Genomic DNA, 6,000 nt, shown 5'->3' on the forward strand with positions numbered 1-6,000 from the left:
GATCCTGTACGAGTCCTATCTACAGTATCTCCATAAGGGTTTCTATTAGAACAATGCCAATATTGAGGGTGTGAAATGTAAGTGTACTGCCGATAGATTATGGGGAAATAAAATGTTCATCATTAGTTTGTCGATTATTAAGTCTTTAATTGCCTTCATAAGATTAAAGCCCTTTTCCGACATGGATGACGAAATATTGCAGGTTTCAGATATTTGTAGAAGAAATGGAGTTTTGTCATTCAGGTAAAATTGCATTCCTTCGGTATCATTTACGTACATTTTTTATATTGCTTTATTCAATAATGAGAAAAAAAGAGAAAATGTTCACAGGATATTTGGCACATGCGTCATGAGAGAGAGAGCATTTTCAGTTTTCTTAAAGGCTTTATCAGGGATGGATTCAAATTGATGGATCACTTAATAGTTTTATAACTAATAATTGTATTTTACTTGGAGGTGTCCAGTGCAAGTGTGATCAAACTGAACGTAACAGTTTGAACCAGAAAAAGGTTGAACTGAAAACAGTCAGAATCTGTTTTGAATGCCGATGATGCATTCACTTACTGATGTAAGCACTGAATTGCATTTGAGCTTTAGTGCGTTCACTCGCTCAAGGCGTACTTAAAGGAACACTGTGTAACATTTAGGACAGGGAGTGCAGACGTTTGCGTCCTGGTATTAAACGGCCCTGGTGATAAATTATTAATGATGTTTGTATTGACCAACCCCAAAGTACATTTTAGCATTTTGTTGTCGGGCTTAGCTCCTCCAACTACACACACACACATACACACGCACACACACACACACACACAGGCCGCTGTGGTGAAGTAAACAGGTGAAGTGAAGGATACTCGAGCTATACAATCTGCAACACACCACTAGATCTTACACACTGTTCCTTTAAGTTTAAAGAAACCTTCTTTAACACGTCGCTCTCTTTACAGTCGATGCATTTTTCCTGAAATGCTGGTCAACAAAAATGAGCCAAATGGTTTTCGTGTTCCCAACATGTTCTAAATGAAATCAAATAAATCCTCAGGAATCATCAGGAAGGAAAGAGTTGAGAGTTAATACCATGTAGACTACGAAACCAGAAGGTTTCCGATACCAAAATCTCCAAGTGAATGCAAAACCTGTTCATAGAGAATACATCCTTTGTGACTGCTATACAGAGATATCATTCAGTGATGATGGCTGTCACCTGACTCCAAAGACAAGAGTTAAGGCCTGTACGTACAGGGCACTTAAACAGCAACCCTTGTCTGCGAATATTTTGCATCAAAACTATTCATAACCGAAGGGATACAAATTTGTGACAGTTGCAACACTTGTTTAATAAAAGGATTGAATCGATTTGCTCAAGCAGAAGACCAACTACCAGGATCCTATTGACCCAGAGCAGCGCCTAGCAGTCTGAATTGTTGCGCAGCCTAAGCTACTGTGAGTTATTTTATTGAGTTTCCTTTTAGCGAAATGCTATTTGAGTTCCCTCAGGTAAACACTTACACAGTGTATGTCTTCTGTTGTGAAACTTAAGAACAGAAGGAGTGGATCTGCTCTGTCCTGGTTGGGACTACGTAGCCTTAGTTTGAATACGTCCTTTCCACACAAAAATAAAATAAAATTGTTGCTTCTATGTCCTGCCTTCATTGTGTCATCATAACCAAACTGATAAACCTAGATAGGACGGATTAAATCACGGTGAGCCCTTTCTAGTACACTCTTCTTCTACATGTTTTAGCAGCAGTTGCTAGCCGGTCCTCGTTGTGTGCACAAGAAAAATATTTTCCCAGGATCCAGTCGCTGCATCTTCTCCGAAGTTCATTAATGAGCAACAACACCTTCTCCATCAATCATTGTAACCAAACTGTGTCTGTCGCGGCAAAGCTTTTCCACTTAGCGCTGTTTACTAATTAATACCACATACCGCCACAGCAGCACTTTGGATGGATAGAACAGAAGGAATAGAGGGAGAGGAGGCAGAAAAACAGAGAGGTAATGATTTGCCGTCTCCGTCTGGAAGACGCTGACGAGGGAAAGTGGGCATTAGTAGAAGACCTTTGATTTGTCTGTTTCAACAGAGTCCGGACATGTGATACGGACACAAAAACACAGATATACACTGATGCCGACATCCAAGCGCACAGAAATACATAAATGCACAGATCATATAACCATACAAACAAACATTCAACTTTCAAGCACAAACACGGGGGGAGTGTTTCTTTCTCAGCATCTTCTATCGGTCTGATGTATTGATCCTGAGGCTCCATTGCTGCACTCCCAGCGGCCATTAATTCACTGAGGCTGAGGGATGCCCGGACTGTATGCTGATCTCTGCCGACGATGACTAAGAGCATCAATCAGGGAAAAAAACCCAGAGCAACCGGGACAGAAAAGACACATTTATCACATCACCAGACAGACATTTTACATACATTTACATTTGTAAATGCATTTCAGAGGAACTTGGTTCTGACTGAAATATCTCAACAACTACTAGATGTATAGCCAGAACATTTTTTGAAAAGATTCATGTTCCCCTCCTGGATGTCTGTGTTTCTACCAGGAGTCCAGGCTTAACACAGCAACTTGAAACACATGACACCAGGTCAGTAGTTTATTGGGATCTTTTACGCCCCCTGATTTAACTCCATCTATCTGTTTCATGTCTGGCACACCTGAGAGCCATCACTCAATCAGTGGGCTGGATTTACATACCAGATCCAGTGCTCTCGCTCTCTCTCTTCCTCTCTGAACTGCGAGGGGTCGGGCCTGCTGTGTTATGGTGCCTGAGTGCAGGCTACCATTTGCATCACTTTGGGGAAGCTGTGTAGGGGTTCTCTGCCATTTTTGTTGTTGTTTCTGTTTTATCCTGTTTTAGGGAGCTTAGTATTGTTTTACCTTTTGCTACAGTAGGCCAGTTTGACCTTATGTTCTAGCTAGTGTGGGGGTTTGGGTTTATTGTTTTGGCCTTAAAAGAACCTGATGCTTTTTGCTTCCACTTTGTTAATCCATAAACTGTCAATAAATGATACTTATTGCTGCTTAAGTATTTCCCCCGCCTTATTGTTTCCCTTCCTTGTTCCACCTTTGCCAAGGCTCTTTTTCGTATACATGTGTGCTACGCCCTGTGAACCCTTAGGCACCCTAGGTAGGCCGTAACAGGATCCAATGATAATGCAGACAGAAAATCCCAAATGATCGGCCAGTGAAGATAAAGGCCGTGAGATGTGGGTGAGAAGTTCTGAAAAAGGGTTTTGTCACACAGAAAAGTAATTGTTAATCATTAATGAAAACAACTAGTTACGTAGATAATAATCCTGTCAGAGAATTCCAACGGGACAGAGTGCATATGTTTTCATGCGTCTCTCTCTCCCCGTGGTAGATTATCAATCAGTTCAGATCCCACACCTTCGTGTCTCCTAAGAGCTCAGGCGTTGCCTCACATTCATCCAGCGTGGGAGCATGTTGAGAAATGATTACACTCTGCACTAACACACCTATTCCCCATCCATACGTATTCAGCCTCTTTGTCTGCTCTTGTCTTTAACATACAATGGAGAGACAATGGATTATTCCTCCCACCTTCCACTCAATGACGACTACAGGGAGTAAATCTCAGAAAACGCATACGTGAACATCATATTTCATTAGGTTTCCTATTTTCTGGAAGCTATCGCTCCTTGCTGTGTGAGACAGCTGGATTACTGAAACAGACTGAAAGGGATAAATAAGTATATGGTGATGTCTCATGGGTTTAGACACATTACTTCTCAGCCTCGGAGACAGTGGGAAGGATACTTTGAACAAAGCGTTAATGCAAATTGGTTCCACTTCGATGTCAGCATGAAGCTATAATGAGATATGTTATGTTAAGTGGTAGTATGGCACTTTAGAGGATCCTATGATGAGCTTAAAGAATATTATTGTGTGTCTTTCAGGACCATCTCAGGGCTTTCTTTCAATGTTCTTGTTTTTAATGTAAGAAATCAAGATGATGTTGTATTTATAATGTAAAACCAATGTGAATAATGCAAAACCTTCCCTCTCCTTCTCCCAGTGGCTTTTGTGCTACATTCTACTTCCCAAAGCTGTAATTGTTTTAATAAAGCCCAAAGATAAACTGCAGCTGGCAGAAAAGCCTTTTCACACCTGGCTATTACACAAACAACAACATAGGACCAACCAACAGAAGAAAAAGAGGTCTTTTGAACACCATTCTCTGAAGAATTGCAAACATTCAATGTCTAGGACATTTAAAGAAATTTAAAGGTAAAGTTCAAAAGTATTTGTTTTTTTATCGATACCAATTCCATGTCTGTGTCTCCACTGGTTTACAGGCAAACCAACAAGGACAACAAGACGCCAGTAAAGTCAATGTGTTGAAAGGTTGTTGTTGCGAATATTATTATTATATTAAGTCAAAAGGCTTTTATTGTGAAAGGTAAGTACAGAAGGAGTGAATCTGTGTGCTGCCTTTGTCAAAGATGAAAGGAGTAACAGTTTGCCGTCTTGGTTCAGACTATGAAGCCTCTGTGTTATTGTATAATACAAGAGAGCAACTCAACCCATTCCGCACAACAAGGTTGATGTCTTTATTTGGGTCGCGGAAAAGTCTGAAAAATCCACCTGGCACCGGAAAAATAAAAATGCAGTTTTTTTTGCCGTGTGATTTTTATATTTCGTGGAAAAGTATTCCTGACAAAAACACCAGGAAGAAAAAATATATTGACTTGTGTGCTAATCACACACACAAAATGCCTCAGGTGTGTGAAGGCCTTTACTCCCGCCATGAGCTGAGCTTAGCTTGAGCATAAGATAAACAGAAAGGTTTGATGGACAAGTAGTGTGAGGGAACTTTAAGTTACCAAATATATATATCAGTACATGGTGCTGCTGTAGTTGTAGTTGCTCCATGCTATGTGGCTTTTTGTCTGTCTATTCTTTCCTGGCCTTTTGTGAGGCCTCTTGTCCTCAGAGGTTACATATTGTAACTGTGTGTCTATGAGTGCATGCTCACATACCGTGCAGAGCGAATAATGTCCTCCTATTGTGATCATGCCATGCCAGTCAAGAGGTCAAACATCACAAGCATGGACCATTCTTCTCCTGAATAGCGAGCGAGCGAGAGATAGAGAGAGAGAAAGAGAGAGAGAGAGAGAGTTTGTTCTACCATATTTCTATGTACATGCATTATAACCCTTCATACTTACATTTGTATTTTTGTCTGAGTGTGCAGGTGGGAGCATTTGATTACATGTTATATCTTATACATGTGCTTCAACGCACACAGCAGTATCAGCATGGGTTCTATAGGGTCCATAGGGTGTGTGTGTGTGAGTGAGTGTGAGTGTGCCCATGTGTGCATCAGCAGGTATATTCTGAGAGGTGACAGGGATCAATAGTGCATTAGGCCCCCATCACAGCTGCCTGCCCTGGGGACAGACATCACAGAGAGAGACAGAAGGCTGGTATTGCTCTCCTATAGGACTCACAGGCAGAGATACAGGGAGGAGACAGAAAGAAAGAAGCTGTTAGAGAGAGAGAGAGAGAGAGAGAGAGAGAGAGAGAGAGAGAGAGAGAGAGAGAGAGAGAGAGGTGGGGAGAAAGAGACTGAGAGATGTATTGATCAAGAAAGAGAAAAGAGATAACGCAAAGGGGAAAGGGAAGTCAAGCAAGAAAGGGGTAAGGGAGAATGTGGATGCCAAACAAGGGGAAGATAGAGAAAAGTGGAGATAAAACGCAATAAGGCAATCAGTGAAAGACAGGGAGGGGAGCAGAGGAGACACGTTGCAGGAGGAGGGGTTCCAAGGGAGATATGGGGCAATGCACCGAGGGAGAGGAGACTGCTGGGCTCTCAAGCGGATCAGATGAAGGAATTTCATTTCTGATAGAGCGGGCGGCTGTACATCAGCCCTTCATTGTCTCATCGCGGCATTTAATAGAGACATTTCTGACAGGGAGGCCGACCAAACGTGAGATCTATGGCGGAGG

This window comes from Taurulus bubalis (assembly GCF_910589615.1).
Source record: "Taurulus bubalis genome assembly, chromosome: 20".
NCBI lineage: Eukaryota > Metazoa > Chordata > Actinopteri > Perciformes > Cottidae > Taurulus > Taurulus bubalis.